Consider the following 24,105-nt stretch of genomic DNA (forward strand, 5'->3'; position numbering starts at 1 on the left):
ACCAAATAATTATATTTTTTAAATTTATAAATGTTATAGAAAGAACTTGTCTTGCAACAAACAGTATTTCTACTACAATAATGCTGTCTATATAATTAAAAATTTATATAAAACAAAGCCTTAATAACCGAATGGCCTATATATCATTTATTACTGTCACGTTGCATGGGGCTTGATCTCTGGGTTGGACAGAGAAAAAATATGCGTACAGAAATTCAATTAGGCTTATCCCGTGCAGCAACAACAGATACAGCAGCATAGAACAGCAGGTAAAGCAGCTGCAACACCTGCGCAATTAATTAGTATTTGCCGCATTAATTTCACAAAAAACTCGGGAGCCTCGAACCCACAAAAAAAATCGAATGGGAGAAAGGACGGCTAGGCACCTGGCTAATAAATTCACAAATGGGCCCGGCCGTCAGCATCAGCAAAAGGCTTATCTAAGCCAGAAGCTCAGCTTTTGGGGCTACGCAATTAGAGCGAAAATGTGCGCCAAAGTCAGAAACGGGCCAAACAAACCACTAAAACACTAAAGCAGCCAAATCAAATAAAGCAAATTCAGTTAATTTAAATTATAATTAAGGCCAGGAACAGAGAACAGAGAACAGGGTAGGACAGGGCAGGGCAGAGCTCTGCGTTTGCTGATGCTAAGATAAAGTGGGCTTTGCAGTGGGATGTGCTTCATTCACTCGAAATGTGACCTACATGCGTTTGAGGACCTTTAATTTGGTTACAGTTTTAAAGAAGAGTTCAGAAGGGGATGGCTTTAGCTATGGGAAAATGCTAGAGTATCAAAAGTACTACGAATAGTGCGAGAGTACAATTAATCTAGTACAAAATATATTATATAATAAAATCCACAAATGTGCTTAACATTCCTTTAACAGTGAAAATAAAGTAAATATATATACTAAATATATATACTAGTATTATTACTTACCGTATATTTAATAAGTTAATATCCAAATAATTTTAGTTCGAATAGTAGCTAAAATATTTCTAGATTATGTGAAAATATTAATTATTTTAATTTCAATATAAAAATTTTAAATTCAAATATCCACTTATAAAATTTTTATATGAAATATAAATATAAGAAAGTTACGAAATAATATTGTTAAACAGAATAAAATTATTCCATTTTATATAATTAGTAAAACCCTGACAACTAAAAGTGAGCTTGCCCAAATTAAGAAAAATATAGAATAAATATAAACATATTATATTATAGTATATTATTTCATTTTATTATCATTAATCAACATTGAAACATTTTCATTTATGTATATCATATTAATCCCATTAGGCACTAAATTTGTGAATATAATATTATTATCATTTTATTATCAATAGTCGATATTGCAACATATTCGAATGTGTATATAATATTAATCCCATTAGGCATTAAACACATATTTATGAATAGAATATTCACCCATAGCTAAATTTAGCTCTACTATTTTCATAAATAATATTTTTTTAAATTAATGATATTGATATGTCAATAATTTCAATGTGTTATTGGCTTGGAAATGTAAGGGCAATAATAATTGCTTGACCTTTGCTAAGAGGAGAACGAGAATTATTTGTATACTTAATTTAATTGCATAACCGTTCAATGCCAGCCGTAAATAAAAACACAGTCAAGCATGAATGAGGATTATTGATTATTATTCGGGAGAGTACCAAAAGTTTTTTCATTTTTATAATTTATAAATATTTATATATACTTAAGCTTCTCTCGCTCGGCCCCAGAGGCTGATAAAAATCTCATCGGCGGCCATAAAAGGTGAATGGCCAGGTCCGCAGAGGGAACGAGAGATATCATAATTTCCACTTCTATAATTTGTTTATGATTATAACCGCATGCAAAATAAAACGCATTTAAGTAATTAAGTCATAAAAAGAATGCGTGCGCTCGTAAAAAAACAAAAACAAAAAAACAAAAACAATGTGGAGGCATTGCAATAAAATACCAAGAACAAAACAATTAGGCAATTAAATGTGCGCATATTACCAAAAATTTTCGTTTTGGTAACAAAACGCGTCATAAAATGCCGCCAAGGACTCGCAGGACACTTAAAAAAAGGGTCACAAAATATGCCTATAAAAATAGAAAACGAACAGAAGCGAAGGCAATATCAAAATGAAAATGATGTGAAAATTCTGTTGATTTGCCCGATTGCGAAGTGTTTTAGTAATATTTATTGAATTCCAGCAAATAATAAAGAAAAAGTATTGTTTAGGAGCGATGCACACACACACACACACTAGCAGCAGCCGAGCGCATATTTTGCGCAAAAATTCCAAGCGCGACAAAATGAATTCTTTTGTGACAAGTTCGGTTCGGTTCAGCTCATTTTAGTTTAGCAGAGAAACTCCAGATGAGCCAAACGAGAATCAGACTAGGACTGAGACCGAGAACCCTCGAGCCAGTTACGAGCACTTCATATAAGGAACAAACTGTGAGATGTTTTCGTTTCCTTTTCTTTTTCTCTCCCTTTTTCTTTCTTATATAACGCATCAAAGACAGTCAGGTGAAGGAATGCAGTAAACGTTTTGTAAGAAATTGAAAAATCTAAGAGAAAGCGTACAAGCAAACTTCGCAGCTCGATAAAGAAGTTGGGGTTTCGGGAAGGGCGCCGGGCGCTGCCAGAAAAAATCAGCAGAAAATGCGCTGCTTTAGTTCACATTATTGTCCTGGTCCTTGTGGATATTTGCTTGTGCATGGAATTTTTTAATAAACGTTAAAGTTTATAACATTCTCCATATACGAGCATATCGACAGGGCACCTACACACTGCCGAGCACAAGGGGAGGGAGGAGAGTAGAAGCTTGGCCTGGACTGGGCGGAGCGCTGCCGCAGCCGCTGTGCTTTGGCTGACATCTAAAAAGGTAAGCCAAAGGCATAAAGAGCCCTCACATAAAACCAACTAATTAGGCAAAGCATCTAATTAGACAGACAACAAGCACAACCTGATTCTCCACCAGAAAAAAAAAAAAAAAAACAAGTATATGCGTCTTTAGCGCCGGCTCGTAAAAGCCAAAGCCCAACCAAAATGACAGCGTCGCTAAAAATTCTTATCGCAATGCCAAAAATTAAGCCCCTGCACAGGGCTCACAATAAAGAGGAAGAAGAAGCAGAGACAGAGAGCCTCCGAAATTTATTGTAGCAAAGGTTAAAGATGCTCCATGTTAAATGTGGAAATTGTTTAATCCAGAGCTTAGCAATTACAAGGCACAGCGCTCGTGGTCAGCTGCATGAAATTGGGAGCTGACTACGCTAACCCAAAACAGAAAAAAAGGAAAATAGTAAAATTGTGGCTATACAAAAGCGCACTTTGTATGCTCTCCCATCTTGAAAAAAAAAACTTGATACATAAATTATAAAATCAAATCAAATTGAAGCAACAAGATGGGAAAATTAGTCTTATTGTTATATTAAATAAAATATATTATTTAATTATTTATGTTTGTGTTATAAAAACTAAAAATTATTTTTGTATTTTTTTATGTATGTGCCTTAGTTATATAATATACAAACTAAAAATTATTTTTGTATTTTTTATGTATGTGCCTTAGTTATATAATATTATAGGCATAATGGAAATTAATTTTTAATTTAACGACTATAAAGAAAATAATTTATTACGATTTTATCAAGAAAATTTGCACTTTATATTCATCAAAAATTTATTTACATTTTATATTTCATTTATAGTAGAATTTTTATAATATTTATACAGTCCGGATACTTTTTTGAGCTGAAAATATTATGATGTTGTTTTTGCTGAAAATCAATTATGTGCTTTTTTCATATAATTATGTATGTATTCTGATTAGTGTTCCAACTTATCTAACAATGCCATTATACCCACCTCAGGCAGCGTATTCTGAAAAAAAAAAAAAAATATATATATATATATATATATATACATGCACAAAAGGAAAATTATCTCAGCAAAGTGGAAAGAAATGCTATTTGCATTTTATTTGCTTTGTAATTTGATGCTCGATTGCCTTTTTAGTGTGTAATGAGCTGGGCAGCAAATGCGTTTTATTTTGTCGCCAAATACAGAAAAATAAAGTTAAAGTGGCTCTCGGCTAGTGCAGGTGCAACTGAATACTGAACTCTATTTGTGTGAATTAGTTTTGCATGGAATCATAGCATAGATTATATATTCCCATTTGATAAGGTTGGTTGGGTTTAATGAGCTTTGATATTGTAATGGTTGCCAATTTGTAATATTGCAAATTGCAGCGCATGTCGTTTGCGACAACATTGTCGCCTGCGCTGCAATGCAATGCACGAGAGAGACAGAGAGCGGAGCTTTAGCGATCGAGCTTTCGTTAAGCTTACGCTGTGCTCGCTCGTCGGAGACAGTGGGAGAAATACGCTCACTAGCATCCCGCGGTCCGAAGCTTCGCTGAGAGCGAAACATTGAAACCAAGAACACTGGAATGTGGGCGTATAAAAAGCGGCCACATTGCCAGCTCCATCTTTTTCCGGCCCACATTTTCAAGAAGATACCCTCAGCGTGGAGTGCTATCCAGCTAAAATTTTTGTTAATAATTATATATATATCTATCTTTATATATATATTTAACAAAAAGAAACATACACAAAAGATTATTGCCCTCCACAAAAGATTGGAATTTTCTGAATTTGGCCCACCGTGACCAGCTGAGCTAGTCAGTCATTGACTTTGGTGCGCGCAGCCGCACGCATTTTTATTCGTGGGAAACAACAAGTGTGCAAGCAGGCAAAAAAAGGTATTTCGATCAAAATTAATATAAATTAAAACTTAGTTTACAGAAACTAAGTTGGTTTTTTGTATTTTGCAGCCTTTAATATAACCCTAACCTCTCGGCCAGCAGAAGGCCACATGCACATATGCGCTGTGCAGAGGTTAGGGCTATATATTAAAGTAGCCCCCGAAAAAAAAAAAAGATTAGCCACCGAAGAAAAAAAAAGAGCCCCGAAAAATAGCACCCGAAATAAAATGTATAGCAGATCGCAGAACGGCGAGGGATTATTGACGACATATTAGTGAAAAAAAAATATATATATATATATATAAACTAAAAATTACAAATCATTATATGTGCGGTTTAAAAAGAAACAAAAATTAGAGAAAATTATGTATATATATTTGCACGTGTGCGCAATGTGTATGTGAAGAAAAAAACATGAAAAAAAAGCTTCCAAGACAAATTTGATAAAAGTGAACGTGCAGCATAAAACTGCAAGTACACGAAAAAAAAAAAAAAAAGAACTTTAAATGCTTATTGGTTAAATAAATTCTTGATTTAATAGACAATAATGAATATTATACATATATAGAATTATATATATATAATACATAAAAAAAAAAAAAAAAAAAAAGACCGAAAAGTATGATACTATAATTCCCCACTAAAATAATAATAATGCATTAAAATAATACACAATAGTTCACACATCCTCCATATAGCAGCAGCAGCAGTCACCAAACGAAAGGCCTTTCAGCGGTGGACATACAACAAAAAGAACTGTGAGTGCTAAATTAACCCTTGTCTTCCCCTCCCTATCATGTCCCCAAAATGTATAACGAAATAAAACTAAATAAATAAATAAAGAAAAAAATAGAAAAAAAAGAAAAAAATTTTGAATAAAGAATGAAATACAAACTAAGAAATAAAAACTATGAAATAAAAGCTATGAATTAAAACTAAATTTTTAAATTAATATATATTAACGAATACTCCCCAAATGTCTAAAATATGATTTAAACATTCTTTTAATATTTTATTGTAATATTATATTATTATATTATTATGTTATTATTACTATATTGCTAACCTTTTTATACATTTGTAATTTTTTCATATTATGTAGTTTTTTTTATTTTATTATACACTCAAACTACATACCAAACACATGCACATACATAAATATAAATTAAAGAACATGAAGCGACAGTAATTAAGAGTACATGAAAATGTAATAGTCTAGTTAGAGTAATTTAAAGAATAAATGTATCTTTTAGAATTTTTTTGAGTTTCCTTGATGGATTAATATGGTAGGCTAGGAGTATAGCGTTGGCATAGAAGAGAGAGAGAGTCGAGGCAATCTTTATTAGGGGATCTTCATAAACAATTTAAAGCTGAAGATCATGGTTGGGTTTGGGTAAAGACAGCGAGAAGCCAACACCACCTCGGCTTCCGCGTCTTTCTAACTGTCCGTGTTTGTTTCGTTTTTCTTGTTGTCCGAATGTTTGTGTTGCATAGGAATCCTAAAAATTTTAAAGTTTGTGTGTATTGGTGACGGTTTGGCAAGACCCACCCCACCGCCGACAGAGCTAAGGGAACCAGAGGATTCCGCCCGCCACTACCCGATCCACGTCTTGTGTATGTTGATGTATGTTGATGTATGTATGTATGTATACATGTATGTGTATATATGTATATATGTATATATGTAAACATGCGAATGGACGAAGATCGCTTTCATACTCGAGTACGCTCGTTACATAGATTTTATGGCGCCCAACGGGGGGCCTGAAATTCGAAGAGAGAAGTTAACGCCCGCTGCATTCATACATAAGATCGATACATTACATAAATTTTATGGCGCCCAACGTGGGGCACTGTGAGTTAATACGCTTTCAGTGAACCGAAATTGTTTGTGAGGCACTGTGAGTTAATACGCTTTCAGTGAACCGAAATTGTTTGTGAGGCACTGTGAGTTGATACGCTTTCAGTGAACCAAAATTTTCTTGTATGGCCACTTTTTCTATATGGAGTAGTAGTTATACAAAACACCCCCTTTTGTGAGAATATTAGTTGTCTCAGTAGCCTGTATTGCTGAAATAGACTTAGACTTGGTTGGTCTAGCTATCGCAACAGTGACTGCTGAGAGGAATAGATTTGTTTTCATAGGTACTACGAAGCTGCTGGATTCAAGCCTGGATCGCAGACCGAGACACCTTGAAGTATCTTTCAACTTTAAATGAATTAAAGCATCGCTGCTTTGGAAAAGAACATCTTCCCTCACAATTGTAGCTCGTTTTTGTTTGCTGTGGATGAAGCCACAATTCAATCTAGTTCTAGAAAAACTTCTCTAAATAATTCCAGAATATTGTGTATTCGGCTAGGATACCAATACTGATTATCCCTGGAGGGTATTCTTTACTTAAATGAAGAATGGTAGAAGCCTTAAGCAATGCTAGTTGTGTGTTGATAAGTTGTTGTCGTTGCGTCTTTAAGTGTACTATTGTCTGGAACTCGGAGATATGCTGCCTGTGCATTCCCTTGCCGAATAGTATAGTTTTTGATGGTAGCGATAATAAATTTGTAAATACCTGCTAGATTTAGTTTCAATAGCTCAAAAAAAGAAATAATTCGGAACAGTTAGAACTAATAAGAATACCTCGATTCTCTCTCTCTATGCCATTAATAGTCAAGCTTAACAACACTTTTTAGTAACTATGCCAGTTATAAATACACCGCCGCACGTCGCATCTGTAGGTAGTACAGAAAATAAATGCGCACTATGTGCGACAGAAATGGATGATACATATCCTTGCTATTTGTTAGCGTGTCAGCACATTTTTCATAAAAACTGCGTAGAAGCGTGGTTAACAGAAAATACCGTCTGTTATACTTGCCAGACACCAATAGATAAGCAGCAAATGAAGCTAGTAGTAGGCAATTGCTCACCCTCTCGGAGGCACGAGACAGCTCCGCCACCAGCTCCAGTAACTCGTCGAGTTACAACCAGAAATCTTGCCAGAACTTTAGCATTAGCAGAGGCCAACAATACAGCTAATGTACAAGAAGCTGCTTTGTTGAATGCTAGTGGCGCACAGTCATCAGCTTTAGATGCGAGTCAAAGCCCGAGTCAGGCTGAAGCTGCGCGACCCAGAACTACTAGGGGACGACCTAGAGCAACTCGACCATTCCGTGGCGCGAATCCTCAAAGATCGCAGCAACCGGACTACAATGTTATACAGAACATGATTGAAGAAACAGTCACTAGGGTCATGTCCTCGTTGTCCATAAACAATCGCCCTTCGCCAATCGAACCATTGCCGGTAGCGAACAGTCGCGAATCCCCATCAATAGGCTCTTGCTCCTTGAATAGTCGAAGGATCGTTGACATTATGCAAAAGTGGGGAGTTCAATTTGATGGTTCATCAGATGGATTAGGGGTTAATGAATTTATCTATCGCGTTAAATCGTTAACAGATGAGACCTTAGATAGTGATTTCACAGGCATGTGCAAGAATATGCATGTGTTATTTACTGGAAAGGCTCGATCATGGTATTGGAGATACCACAAACAAGTTGATCATATTATTTGGTCTGACCTCTGTGCATCCCTTCGTCAACAGTACGATGATTATCGGTCAAGCTTTATGAAGATGGAGATGATCAGAGCTCGAAAGCAAAAACCAGGAGAGTCTTTTTCAACTTTTTATGAATCGGTAGCCTCTCTTATAGATAAATCTTCACTCAAGGTAGCAGAAGAAGAATTAATGGAAATTTTAAAGAATAACTTACTCCCTGAAATACGCGAGAAGCTATTATATCAGCCAGTTCACTCGGTAGGACACTTACGCCGTTTAGTTCAAATGAGCGAAAACTTAGCGTATGAGACTAGCTGTCGTTTTAATCAGGCAAAGCCAGTAGTACAGCGCAGACAAGTTTATGCTGTCGAAGAAATAGCTGATGATGTAGAAGGCGATTCACTAGATGCAGAGCTTGCAGCTATACGCGCCTCTCATCAGAAACTTCGTTGCTGGAATTGCGAAGAAATAGGCCATATCTGGGAAAACTGTCTATCTGAACGTCGCATTTTCTGCTACGGTTGTGGACAGCCCAATGTATATAAGCCACAGTGCAAAGTCTGCCTACAGAGACAGTCGGAAAACCGGCAGAAGGCATCCATCAACAGCCGGATGCCCACGAAAATGTAGAACCCAAAAGCACAGATACAGATACACCCGAGTTGCAAAACTTGCACTCGAATACGTCTGCACTTCGTTTTCGTCCCTACGAAGAACGCTTACAAAATTATGTAGAAGTTCGAAATCGAATATTTCAAGATAACCCGCCTGCTATTAGAAAGCGAACTCAAAGATTAAAGACATATTATACAGAGGTTAAGAAAAACCGGAATTTGCAAATATCTACGATTTTCAATAATGGAACCGACCTTCGTAGCTATGCTGAAGTTTCGTTCTTAACTTATACAGAACTTGGTCTGTTAGATACTGGAGCGAATATTAGTTGTATAGGTTCGAAATTAGCAACACAAGATTTTTCGAAGTTGTCCGAGTTTAAGCCTATAAAATCGAAAGCAAAAACAGCAGGAGGAGAAAGTCAAACCATTATTGGATATTTAGACGTAGAACTGACATATAACTCTGTCACCAAGCCAATGACATTATATATTATTCCCAGCATAAAGCAGAATCTCATTTTAGGACACGATTTCTGGAAATCCTTTCGCCTTGCACCAAACATTATTAACGCTATAGAGATAGCTGATACAAGCAAGCATGATTCCCACGAACAATCATATCCTTTAACGAAGACAGAGATTCAACAACTAGAGCTAGTAAAAGGATTATTTCCAAATGCATCTCATAGTTTGGGGCGTACAACACTTATAGAGCACCACATAGATATTGGAGACGCAAAGCCAGTGAAACAAAGATTCTATCCAGTCAGTCCCGCTGTAGAAAAGCTGTTATATCAAGAAATTGATCGAATGCTTCAGTTGGATGTGATTGAACCTTCTGTTAGCCCTTGGAGTTCACCTATGCGCCTCGTAGTAAAACCTAATAAAGTTCGCTTATGTTTAGATGCTCGCAGACTAAATGATGCTACTAAAAAGGACGCGTATCCTTTGCCCAGCATTGATGGGATATTTTCGCGATTACCTAAAGCTAATCTTATTTCAAAATTAGATTTAAAGGATGCTTTTTGGCAAATTAAACTCACTGAGGAGTCTAAGCATTTGACTGCATTCACAGTCCCAGGCCGCCCTTTATACCAGTTTAAAGTTATGCCCTTTGGTTTATGCAATGCCCCCTCCACAATGTGTCGTTTAATGGACCAGCTTATTCCACCAGACCTGAGGCATTGTGTGTTTGGATACCTGGATGACCTTTGTGTCGTCTCAGAAGATTTTCCATCTCATTAATCAATTTTAGTCCGTCTAGCAGATCAATTTCGAAAAGCGAATCTAACTCTGAACATAGATAAAAGTCACTTTTGCGTTACAAGCATTAATTATTTAGGCTATGTAATTGGAAGTGGAGGTATTAGCCCAGATCAATCCAAAGTATCTTGTATAATTAATTGGCCACCGCCCAAAAACTTAAAGCAAGTTCGTGGATTTCTAGGAGTGTGTGGGTGGTACAGACGATTTATACATAACTTCGCAGATCTTACTTGTCCAATTACTGACGTACTCTCAACAAAGTCAAAATTTGTCTGGCCTCCCGAAGCACAAATGGCTATGGATAAGTTAAAGAAAGTATTGACTACTGCTCCCATTTTAACAAATCCAGATTTTAGCAAAAAATTTTATTTACATTGCGATGCCAGCGATTTTGGTATTGGTGCCGTGCTTGTGCAACTCTCAGATACAAATGACGAAAAGCCAATCGCATTTATGTCGAAGAAATTAAATCGCTCTCAACGCAATTATAGTGTTACCGAGCGCGAGTGTCTCGCAGTGATACTCGCAATTGAGAAGTTTCGATGCTATTTAGAACTGCAAGAATTCGAAGTGGTTACCGATCATTCTAGCTTGCTTTGGCTTATGCGGCAGCAGAATATCTCTGGTAGACTAGCTCGCTGGATTTTTCGTTTACAGCAGTTTAAATTTACTTTTAGTCATCGAAAAGGCAAAGAACATGTAGTCCCAGATGCATTATCTCGATTAAGCGAAAATGAAATATTAGAACTTGATATGAACCCGATTATAGACCTCACATCAAATGCTTTTTCAGAAGATTCTTATTTAGAGCTCATAAAGAAATATTCCGAGCAAAAGTCTCGATTTCCCGATCTGAAATTGGTTGGAAACTTTTTATATGTTCGCACCGAACATGCAAATGGTCAGCAAGAACAAGAAAAACTATCTTGGAAGCTATGGGTCCCCGAGAGCCTTCGAGCAAGTGCCCTTAAACAAGCCCATAATAGTTGTACTTCAGCCCATGCCGGAATGCAAAAGACCATAGAAAAGCTACGTAGGCATCTCTTTTGGCCAGGTCTAGCAAAAGATGTGAGAGACTATATTCGTTCATGCGATACTTGTAAAGAAAGCAAAGCCCCTAATTATACATTGAAACCCCCAATGGGTGATCATATCCCTTCATATAGGCCGTTTCAAAGACTTTACATTGACCTTCTTGGACCATATCCTCGTAGTAAACAAGGTCATATAGGGTTGCTTATAGTTTTGGACCATTTTAGCAAATACCATTGGCTATGTCCATTAAAGAAGTTCACGTCTGCAAAGATTCAAGAGTATCTGCTAAAGCACATATTTCATAGTTTTGGGGTCCCTGAAACTATCGTTAGTGATAATGGCACTCAGTTCAAGTCAAAAGAATTTAACGCCTTTTTGACGGAACTAGGCATCAAACACGTATACACCGCTCTTTACTCACCACAGAGTAACGCGGCCGAACGTGTAAACCGATCTTTGCTAGCAGCGATTCGTTCATACTTGCAAAACGATCAAACTGAATGGGATGTTCATCTCACGAGCATTTCATGTGCGTTACGCTCAGGACTGCATCAATCGCTAAACTGTTCGCCATACCGAGCACTTTTTGGACTCGATATGATAACACACGGAGCGGACTATAAATTATTAAAAGATTTGCATTTGCTCCAAGAGCCAATAATCCCGATCTCTAGATCCGACAATCTGGCTCTATTGAGACACGATATCCAGATCAATATCCGTCGAGCCCATGAACGAAACGCAGGCCAATATAATCTCAGAGCTAAATCGGTTACTTTCAAAGAAGGACAAGAAGTCTTTAGAAGAAATTTTGCTTTGAGTAAATTTTCGCAAAATATTAATGCCAAACTAGGACCACAATTTCTAAAATGCCGAGTTAAGAAAAAGTTAGGAAATTGTTACTATCTGCTTAAGAACCTGCAAGGCCAAGAAGTCGGTACTTACCATGCCAAAGATATTAGAAGCTGATTCCCGCTAATATACTGTCTAACGTTGTATATTATCGGGTGGTGTAATGGTTGCCAATTTGTAATATTGCAAATTGCAGCGCATGTCGTTTGCGACAACATTGTCGCCTGCGCTGCAATGCAATGCACGAGAGAGACAGAGAGCGGAGCTTTAGCGATCGAGCTTTCGTTAAGCTTACGCTGTGCTCGCTCGTCGGAGACAGTGGGAGAAATACGCTCACTAGCATCCCGCGGTCCGAAGCTTCGCTGAGAGCGAAACATTGAAACCAAGAACACTGGAATGTGGGCGTATAAAAAGCGGCCACATTGCCAGCTCCATCTTTTTCCGGCCCACATTTTCAAGAAGATACCCTCAGCGTGGAGTGCTATCCAGCTAAAATTTTTGTTAATAATTATATATATCTATCTTTATATATATATTTAACAAAAAGAAACATACACAAAAGATTATTGCCCTCCACAAAAGATTGGAATTTTCTGAATTTGGCCCACCGTGACCAGCTGAGCTAGTCAGTCATTGACTTTGGTGCGCGCAGCCGCACGCATTTTTATTCGTGGGAAACAACAAGTGTGCAAGCAGGCAAAAAAAGGTATTTCGATCAAAATTAATATAAATTAAAACTTAGTTTACAGAAACTAAGTTGGTTTTTTGTATTTTGCAGCCTTTAATATAACCCTAACCTCTCGGCCAGCAGAAGGCCACATGCACATATGCGCTGTGCAGAGGTTAGGGCTATATATTAAAGTAGCCCCCGAAAAAAAAAAAAGATTAGCCACCGAAGAAAAAAAAAGAGCCCCGAAAAATAGCACCCGAAATAAAATGTATAGCAGATCGCAGAACGGCGAGGGATTATTGACGACATATTAGTGAAAAAAAAATATATATATATATATAAACTAAAAATTACAAATCATTATATGTGCGGTTTAAAAAGAAACAAAAATTAGAGAAAATTATGTATATATATTTGCACGTGTGCGCAATGTGTATGTGAAGAAAAAAACATGAAAAAAAAGCTTCCAAGACAATTTGATAAAAGTGAACGTGCAGCATAAAACTGCAAGTACACGAAAAAAAAAAAAAAAAGAACTTTAAATGCTTATTGGTTAAATAAATTCTTGATTTAATAGACAATAATGATACGGGTGCAAGAACAAATAATGCGGATCGTTTGCCAACACGTGAGCATGCCACGTACAATTGACCATGAGAAAAACACGCATTTTCTAGATTGAGGCCACAAATAGTCAAAGATTGGCCCTGTGACTTGTTGATCGTCATGGCGAAGGCAAAGACGAAGCGGGAATTGAATTCGTTTAAATTCAAAGGGCATATCTGTTGAGCTCATCGGAATCCTAGGAATAAGAACTTCCTCATCTTTAAATTTTCCTTTGAGTATCAACGCGTGAATCACATTGCTCATCAGTTTTCTTATCACCAAACGCGTTCCATCGCACAGTTTTGGTTGGTTTAAATTTCTAAGCATGCAAATCATGGAGAATTGCTCTTTTCATAGCTGTGTTCATTTCTTGACGCCGGTCAAGTTGTTCTTCCATATTGCCCATGAAGTATATTTGCAAGAATTTTTGCTGTGCATCTTCAATAGGTTGCAATGATCCAATGCGATGGCAAATCTGGCCTTGAATCTTTAAATTCAAAGCCATAGTTATTATAGTTATATTTACAAACACTATTTACAGAAATCTAACAAACTACATTATTCAAAATTTTTTTTTGGCAGTCATAGAAAATAAAATTTTTAACGTAAATTACCTTAAATATCCGTCTCCAATATTTTCCGCCCCAAATTATGTCATTTGGAAACAGGCATTGTATTTTTGAGTGTTCGCTAGAAAATGTCGTGATTCTAGTGTTTCGCCATAAAGCAGGGAACGCAATGGCTATGGTGACCGCTAATGGCAATGTCACTTTACCACTAAGGCAGCACAAACCGGGCGTTTCACCAGCAAACTTCAATGCGCCACAATGCTAGCAAACAACGTCCATTGGACCAATGCAAACTAAACGATTCAAGCTGTAATCAATGGTGCAATCATATCGAAACGCTGCTCGATTCAAATCAATCCTTGAACCATTTCTTATTGCCATTTCACGGGCTGCCTCTCTTTGAGAAGCACGAATTAAGGCCCTTCTTCCCTGGGTACTAACGCGGAGCCTTTCTCGGGCGATTTCTCGCTCTTCGTCAGATAATTGACTCGCGCTATTCCGTTGCCTAATTGCATTATGGGTCCGCCGGGAAAGATTAGATCTTCTAGGACGCGGCATTTTTATTAATAGTAATACTGCCCTCGCACAAAACCATATAAAACAATCGAGAAATATAAATATAAATAATTTACACAAATTTATGTTTGAGACAAACAAATACCTGAACTTTCGAGATATTTAGCTTTTGTAAAAGTCCAAAAATACAATTTTAATAATTAACTTTTTTTTTTAATTTCGAATTTTGAATTTTGAATTTTTTATTTATTTTTGATTGTTAGGTTTTAATCTTTTGATTTTTTTTTTTAATTTTTGCAGATTTTTGATTTGAAATATTTATAAAGTTTAAAAGTCCGAAAATATAAAAAGCCAAAAATACACTTTTTAATGATTACCTTTTTTTTTTTTAATTTCGAATTTTTAATTTTTTATTTATTTTTTGAACAGTCAGGTTTTAATCTTTTGATTTTTTGCAGATTTTTGATTTGAAATATTTTTCCTTTTGATTTGAAAAAAATTTTTTTTTTTTTTTTTTTTTTTTGAATAGTCAGGTCTGCTCGAGGTCAGGAGACCGTAGACTGACTGACTACATTTGTTTATTTACTTCTACACTATTGTCAAAACTGTCACTGTTACCAAGCCTACTGGGTATAAAAAAAATTTGAACATTTGGGGAAAAAAACCGCGTTTTTCAAGTATTCGGCAAATTTTTTCAGTATTTTTAAGACCCTATACTAAACTCGTTGCGGAGACAAATCCAACAAATCAAAAACCATGAAAATTGGTTCAGCCCAAATCAAGTTATAAGCAGTCTTCACTTTTACACAACTTTCTTTTATATATATAGATAGAATTATATATATATAATACATAAAAAAAAAAAAAAAAAAAAAGACCGAAAAGTATGATACTATAATTCCCCACTAAAATAATAATAATGCATTAAAATAATACACAATAGTTCACACATCCTCCATATAGCAGCAGCAGCAGTCACCAAACGAAAGGCCTTTCAGCGGTGGACATACAACAAAAAGAACTGTGAGTGCTAAATTAACCCTTGTCTTCCCCTCCCTATCATGTCCCCAAAATGTATAACGAAATAAAACTAAATAAATAAATAAAGAAAAAAATAGAAAAAAAAGAAAAAAATTTTGAATAAAGAATGAAATACAAACTAAGAAATAAAAACTATGAAATAAAAGCTATGAATTAAAACTAAATTTTTAAATTAATATATATTAACGAATACTCCCCAAATGTCTAAAATATGATTTAAACATTCTTTTAATATTTTATTGTAATATTATATTATTATATTATTATGTTATTATTACTATATTGCTAACCTTTTTATACATTTGTAATTTTTTCATATTATGTAGTTTTTTTTATTTTATTATACACTCAAACTACATACCAAACACATGCACATACATAAATATAAATTAAAGAACATGAAGCGACAGTAATTAAGAGTACATGAAAATGTAATAGTCTAGTTAGAGTAATTTAAAGAATAAATGTATCTTTTAGAATTTTTTTGAGTTTCCTTGATGGATTAATATGGTAGGCTAGGAGTATAGCGTTGGCATAGAAGAGAGAGAGAGTCGAGGCAATCTTTATTAGGGGATCTTCATAAACAATTTAAAGCTGAAGATCATGGTTGGGTTTGGGTAAAGACAGCGAGAAGCCAACACCACCTCGGCTTCCGCGTCTTTCTAACTGTCCGTGTTTGTTTCGTTTTTCTTGTTGTCCGAATGTTTGTGTTGCATAGGAATCCTAAAAATTTTAAAGTTTGTGTGTATTGGTGACGGTTTGGCAAGACCCACCCCACCGCCGACAGAGCTAAGGGAACCAGAGGATTCCGCCCGCCACTACCCGATCCACGTCTTGTGTATGTTGATGTATGTTGATGTATGTATGTATGTATACATGTATGTGTATATATGTATATATGTATATATGTAAACATGCGAATGGACGAAGATCGCTTTCATACTCGAGTACGCTCGTTACATAGATTTTATGGCGCCCAACGGGGGGCCTGAAATTCGAAGAGAGAAGTTAACGCCCGCTGCATTCATACATAAGATCGATACATTACAATATCAATAAATAGTCTAAGGTGGATGAAAGTTAGTATTGCTAAAATATACAGCGCTTAAAATAGATAACGTTACCATTGACAATAAAAATGTTTAAATAGAAATAAAAATATATAAACGTAAAATTTAATAATATATAAACTAATTTATTTTTAATTACTACGCTCAATAAATGGTACATAGTATATATTTTTTCAAATTATAATTGCAATTTTATCATATATAATAATTATAATACACTTCGAGCAGATTATATAATGGCATCAAGTTAATATATGTTAATATATGCATTTTTTTATAAAAGCAAAGTAACACAAAATATTAGCTCAGTGGAGATTTATTATGCATTTAAAATCAAGAAAAATTCTATTAACTTGAATCATGAGCCATTATGGATAATTTCGAGATAAGAATAAAGAATATGTAATAATAAAAAGTTTTAAGTACTTGTCTAGCTACGTTGACTCATTGGATATATATAATATTTATGTGTGGCATCGGCTAAAAGTAATAATGATTTTGTTATACTACGCTTGCTAAACTATGCTGCTACATTATTAGACTCATTCACGAAAGTGAAATGAGTATATTGGTTTTGTGCAATGTCCGTCTTGCTGTCCGTCCGTCTGTCCGTCTGTCCGTCTGTCCGTATGAACGCAATCTATTTCGGCGCTATTGAAGCTAGAGACTTGAAATTTGGAACACATACTCGTGTATATCTCCGATTTATAAAGTGTTAAAATTTTCCCGATCCGCCCACTAGGGGCGTGGCAAATCGGAAAATGCATTTTCCGATATACCAGAAATCATGTTTGTTGAAGAGCTAGAAAGCTGAAATTTGGTATGTAGGTCCGCGCCAACCACCCAAGATCACAAGCTATGGCGGATATATCTCCGCCCATTAGGGGCGTGGCAAATCGGACAAAACTGTATCTCCTAAAGTTATAAACCTAGAATGCTGAAATTTTGCACGTAAGCTAATGTTTTAATTCTATGAAGATGGGTGAAAAAATTATATATCTACGTCCCTTAGGGGCGTGGCAAATCGGACCTGAAGATATAGTGATTTTTCGAATTCTGCTATATTTTAGGCACTATTGATGCTAGAGATCTGAAATTTGGTATATATACGCGGGTTGATCACCCAAGTCCAACGGGCTATGGTAGATATATGTCCGCCCATAGGGGGCGTGGCAAACCGCAAAAGTTTATATCTCCTACAATTTAAGAGCTAGAAGCTTCAAATTTGGATAGTTAAGTTACTGGTAGCCTCCTCTATCGATGCCCCAAAAATAATTTTTAAGCCTCTTTAGGGGCGTGGCATATCGAAAAATACCCTGTAATTTTCACATTTTTTGAGCGTAAGAATTCAAATTTTGCATTTAGGTAACCGGTTACTCGTTCTAAGAACTGGCTAAAATTGAGGAGTCGACGGCCACTAGGGGCGTGGCAATCGGCATTTACAGTGCTCGTATCGCGACATTTATATGCGTCAGCCATCTATTTATGCATTTGTACATATAAATAAGCTTAATAGATATTCATAATACAAAAGGAAACATTTTTATGAATTTAAAAAAATTTAAAAGAAGCTAAAATAACAAAAATTTGCAATTTACAAAAAAGTGTTTTCCGCGGGATTTGAACTCGCACCCAACCCAAACAGCATGTTTGTCAAAATAGCTAAAATAATGGTCGTCGGCGCTTCAGCCTACAGCACCACCGCGTCGTTTCGATCAATAGAAGTTAAAACGAAATCACATTATTGTTATGACGCCACATAGCAAAGAAAAGCCAGAGTGGTGACTGGAAATTCAAAAACAATGCAAAGACAAATCAATCGCAACGAGATTCTTAGAATATGCTAGAGTACGCATTTATGTGTGCATACATACACACATACAAATGAGCGCGTGTATAAGGCTGGAATGCTTGATGCTATGCGTGCAGACTTACATATATACATATGTATGTATTTGCATATATGTATTTGAGGGCTATTTAAGAAGAAACAAATTTAAACTTATAAAATTATTCGACTAAGAAAATGAAAAGTATTAAGTGCCATTCAGTCAAGCTCGCACCTTCCCAATAAAATATCTATTTTATAAAAAACGAAAAATGTATGAAAAAAAAAAAAAAAAAAACATAGTAGAGGTTCGAACCTCCCTACTCTAACGTTACTTGCGTCGCCCTCAGCACCCGCGCCATTGCTTTGCTCGAGCACTCAGCTGCTAAAATAGAATAGCTTAATAAGAGAGCGTCATCAGACAAAACTACAGTAACGGCTAGAAAGTCCAGAAATCAATCGAAATTCTAAGAATGTGAGAAAAGGTGCGCTTCTGTCTGTACGCATAGAATAGACGATGAGTGTGTGCACATGTATAGTAAAATCGCGCTGATCTGCTGCTAGCTTGAAGCCGGTATCCAATATATGGATATAAATACATGTATATTATTAAAAGTCAAAATTGTATAAATTATATACATATGCATGTAATTTGAATGCAATTATGCAATGATCATAGCAATAGCTATCGATGATTTTCCCATTTTAAATGGGATCATGCCCTGTTTTTTGTTGCGCACTAGACTTGAAAATTGCACTATATACTCTGGTTGACAGCGTTTGGGCTGTGAATGAGTCTTCTGCAATCGGTATCGCCCGACTGCAACGTTCTTACTTGTTTTATTATTAATTTATTTAAGGATTATTATGTGTTATTTTCAAGTAAAATTTAAATGAGTAAGTAATATTAAAATCAGATAAATATACAAATTTATAAATTATTGACTGAACCAAGACTAACCAAACACTTACCGAAGACTTATCCATGACTTCAAGCCTTGTTGCGCATTTACATATTAATTATTAATATCTTTTCATCTGCTTTGTAAGATTTTCTTACAAAAAGAATTTATTTTCAATATTCAGAGCTCCGCTACAGCCACATAAGAGAGATATTTTTCATAAATTTTCTTATACAATTTCATTTAGCTAGCCACTCATAAATTCTATTTAATACAATAGAATGCTTTATTCACACTCAAATTTGTCTTTGGCCACACGAACTGTGCTTTATCTGGTTGTTGTTGAGGCCAACTGCTCCCATCATAATTTCAATTGCATGGAACGCACGAGTGCATTAGCAACACCCAGTGAATATTTCGACACTTCAATTCGAAACAAAATAAATTGCATAAAATATTCTATTTACGTTTTCACAGCCAAAAAGAGCAAGGGAAAGGGAAGGCAAGAGAGAGAGAAAGATGCTTTGCCAAAGTAGCCCAAAAATTATTTATTATATCTTATGCAATCAAAAATGGTTGTAGCTGCAATGCCTGCGGGTTTCTTAGGGTGAGGGGAAGGTGGGGAAAGGGTCTCTAAAAGGGAAGCCCGAAACAATGCGCATTTTGGTATTAATTTGCTTTTTGGATCGACAAGCAGCAAATTTTTGTCTTCAGTTATGCTTGGAATTTATGATAAGCTATGCGGATTACGCATAGCTTTCGACAGTTATCGAAATTCCGAATGCCGAAAGAGTTGAATGAAATCAAGCTGTGCGCACTTTATGACTATAAGCTATAAATATATGTCTATACCAATTAAAAGCTAATGTGTTAGCTCATGCTAACAGCTCTGTGAAAGCTGTTAATATAATTAACTCAATGCCAAAAGACGCAATACAATACAATACTTTTATACACTACTAAATTATACTTGAAGCTACACTACATTGCACTCTTATTAATTAAATGCTAAATGGTGTATGCCAATTATTTAAAGCTTTTATGCAGACAGTAAATAATTGCAATAGATAGACGAATAAGAAGTTTATACAACTTTGTTAACATTTCATTTTAAACATTTAACTCAAAATAATTTTACATTTTAGAACTAAAGCCTTTTATGCTCGTTGTAATTTTTTCAAAGTAACAAAGTTTAATTTTCATATTATCATTAAATGTCATAATTTAAAGAGCATTCCAAATTCGCTACATCGAACAGAAGGTTTTATATTTGCGAGTGCAACAAATGGATAAATTATTTATTTAACAAAGAGACGAGACTCATGAGTTCTCTCACGTTAAGTTTTTGTCACGTGTATTTTAATTTGACGAAAGCTGCACAAAAATATGCAAATATCAGTAATTAAATTAATGAAAACCAGTTTCACCCACGAAATGACTGTGTGAAACACACACATCTACACAGACAAGCAACAGAAACTTTTCCATTTGCATCTGAACTTTTTTGGAGTTGTGTTTAATTTGTTATTATGCAAGCTTTTGCAATTTGAGTTTGTCGCTGAGTATATTCTGAATTTATTTTCTACCTAATTCTATGAGATTTGAATCGAATTATATATAAATAATTAAGTTGTAGTTTTATTTATTTTTTCTCCTTTTTTTTAATATTCTTATTTTGTTTCTACGTTTTATTTTCAAATGGTTAATAGAATAAAAATAATAAAAGTGCATTATTAAATTCAAAAGTAAACTAAAAATTATTATATATTGTAATTCATTATATTGAGATACCCAATAAATAAATATATCATACTAATAAAAAAAATTAATATAATTAATTAATTATAATTATATTTATTTATCCTTGAAAGAGCTCCTTTAATATTTCAAACCACCAACCCCCTTTTAATATAATAAAAGTCTTTTGAAAAACCGCTAAAAACAAATACCCCATCTATGTCAATATATTATAATACAATAAAGAACTTTATTAAAGATATATTCGTCGAAATATATATCAAAATTATCAGATAAAACAAGACGAAATTTCATTTAGGGCACAGCCAACCCCTAAGTAGGCATTCGTAATGCCATTTCGCGGCTATTTTATTTTGCTTGCTGAACTATCCACACATTTTGCCAACTGACCCCAAAAACCGTAAGGCAGAGTTCAACAACCTTGCGCCATATCCCCAAAGGAAATGTGTCTGATGGAGCTGTTTTTGAGGGAGCTTATCGAAGATACACACAAGAGCACACTGACACACGCACACAGACTTAGAAAAGCAATAATCATAGGCATAAGATTTACTAATAACAATGATATAAGACATTTGCGCAAATGAGTATATAATAAAGCTAATGGAAAATTATGGAGCTAGCGGGCAAGTGGGATTTCTCCAGGCGGAGGGAGCAGACAAGATGCCAAGAAGCTGGCGCCACTTTGTTGCTATACAAGTTATTTATATGATATTACAAATATAGATACATGTATATTATATATATGTATATGTATATATATAATGGTTTTAAAGGGAATGGCTAGACAGTAAATGATAGCCTATATTTTATCAATATTGCAATTGAGTCCCGAAATAATTGATTAAATTTACCTTTCGAGAATTTATGGGCTATCATTTGCAGTTAAATGCGAACTTTAAACGTTTATTGCCTGCACATATTGCAAGTAAACCTTTTTTGAGATTGGGGGCGGTGCGCGCACCTTAATGGCCTATTAAGGTGTTTTTTGGGCTCGTGTTTGGGCCTGCGATTTAAATGCAATTAAACGAAATGTGTTTTTTAATACTTTGGCTATCGGAGTATTTAAGAAATGGCATTCCCAGACTGTACAAATGTCTGAGCGAACTGAAATCTATTTCGAGATCATAAATAACATAAAACTCATTAGACACCAAGGTACTGATATGATATTTAATGGGGTAGTTAAGATGTCATTCAAAGAAGAACATTTTTATTTTGTTTTATTTATAAAATTAACTTATATTTGACTTTAAATACTTTTCATTATAGAGCATCTCTTAGTCAATAACCTAAACCTTATTATAGGTACATTTTTATCTGCTTTCGATCAAATTTTATAGCCAGAATTTAAACATTAAATTATGATATATATGTATTTTAAATGAACATGATGCTCTTAGTACTTATTTATACGAATGTGTCCGTTATAGATAAGTACTATCTATAACAGACACATTTATTTATCATATGTATGTATTTTCGTATATATATGTTCGGTATTCCTATGTGATTTTCTCCAACGTCTCTTATCTTTCCGTGCAGTGAAGGGTTTCAAATATATTTAAATACGCATTAGAATCGATATATACTATATATTATATAGATATATATTATATAGATTTCTTTAGGTTAGTTCAATTTTCTTACAGCATAACTTCCGAACACACTTAACGAGCTAGTTCTATACTTATAAGATACTAGCTGGCCCGGCAAACGTTGCATTGCCCTCTATATTATTTCTAGGTAAAAAATTGTTGAAAGCTATGTTGTTCAGGCTGGGATACACTGATAAATTTATTAATCGGATTTTCATTCAAGCACCTTGTTGTAAACGACATTCTTCGTTTTTTGGTCGGGTGCAAGAACAAATAATGCGGATCGTTTGCCAACACGTGAGCATGCCACGTACAATTGACCATGAGAAAAACACGCATTTTCTAGATTGAGGCCACAAATAGTCAAAGATTGGCCCTGTGACTTGTTGATCGTCATGGCGAAGGCAAGACGAAGCGGGAATTGAATTCGTTTAAATTCAAAGGGCATATCTGTTGAGCTCATCGGAATCCTAGGAATAAGAACTTCCTCATCTTTAAATTTTCCTTTGAGTATCAACGCGTGAATCACATTGCTCCATAGCCATAGTTATTATAGTTATATTTACAAACACTATTTACAGAAATCTAACAAACTACATTATTCAAAATTTTTTTTTGGCAGTCATAGAAAATAAAATTTTTAACGTAAATTACCTTAAATATCCGTCTCCAATATTTTCCGCCCCAAATTATGTCATTTGGAAACAGGCATTGTATTTTTGAGTGTTCGCTAGAAAATGTCGTGATTCTAGTGTTTCGCCATAAAGCAGGGAACGCAATGGCTATGGTGACCGCTAATGGCAATGTCACTTTACCACTAAGGCAGCACAAACCGGGCGTTTCACCAGCAAACTTCAATGCGCCACAATGCTAGCAAACAACGTCCATTGGACCAATGCAAACTAAACGATTCAAGCTGTAATCAATGGTGCAATCATATCGAAACGCTGCTCGATTCAAATCAATCCTTGAACCATTTCTTATTGCCATTTCACGGGCTGCCTCTCTTTGAGAAGCACGAATTAAGGCCCTTCTTCCCTGGGTACTAACGCGGAGCCTTTCTCGGGCGATTTCTCGCTCTTCGTCAGATAATTGACTCGCGCTATTCCGTTGCCTAATTGCATTATGGGTCCGCCGGGAAAGATTAGATCTTCTAGGACGCGGCATTTTTATTAATAGTAATACTGCCCTCGCACAAAACCATATAAAACAATCGAGAAATATAAATATAAATAATTTACACAAATTTATGTTTGAGACAAACAAATACCTGAACTTTCGAGATATTTAGCTTTTGTAAAAGTCCAAAAATACAATTTTTAATAATTAACTTTTTTTTTTTTAATTTCGAATTTTGAATTTTGAATTTTTTATTTATTTTTGATTGTTAGGTTTTAATCTTTTGATTTTTTTTTTAATTTTTGCAGATTTTTGATTTGAAATATTT

At 35.0% G+C, this 24,105-nt stretch overlaps 3 long non-coding RNA genes across 5 annotated transcripts; 1 reads left to right on the forward strand and 2 right to left on the reverse strand.

Moving 5' to 3' along the window:
* Positions 1–3,972: 3,972 nt before the first annotated feature.
* Positions 3,973–13,020, forward strand: LOC149268764 (uncharacterized). Its single transcript, XR_016270160.1, has 2 exons — positions 3,973–4,773; positions 4,846–13,020. It is a non-coding gene; the product is annotated as an uncharacterized LOC149268764 (long non-coding RNA).
* Positions 13,021–13,815: 795 nt separating this feature from the next.
* On the reverse strand, positions 13,816–14,974 carry LOC149268765 (uncharacterized). 3 transcript variants are annotated; one of them, XR_016270164.1, is made up of 3 exons: positions 14,839–14,974; positions 13,991–14,520; positions 13,816–13,863 (listed from the first exon to the last, which is right to left on the reverse strand). It is a non-coding gene; the product is annotated as an uncharacterized LOC149268765 (long non-coding RNA). The 3 variants fall into 3 exon arrangements; XR_016270163.1 differs by lacking the exon at positions 14,839–14,974 and adding an exon at positions 14,607–14,675; XR_016270162.1 differs by lacking the exon at positions 14,839–14,974 and having other exon boundaries at positions 13,991–14,546.
* Positions 14,975–22,825: 7,851 nt separating this feature from the next.
* LOC149268766 (uncharacterized) lies at positions 22,826–24,065 on the reverse strand. The gene is made up of 2 exons (XR_016270165.1): positions 23,929–24,065; positions 22,826–23,842 (listed from the first exon to the last, which is right to left on the reverse strand). It is a non-coding gene; the product is annotated as an uncharacterized LOC149268766 (long non-coding RNA).
* Positions 24,066–24,105: the final 40 nt, after the last annotated feature.

This window comes from Drosophila arizonae, chromosome 5 (genome assembly GCF_054131065.1).
Source record: "Drosophila arizonae isolate 15081-1271.41 chromosome 5, UAZ_ARI_1.0, whole genome shotgun sequence".
NCBI classification, from domain to species: Eukaryota; Metazoa; Arthropoda; class Insecta; order Diptera; family Drosophilidae; genus Drosophila; species Drosophila arizonae.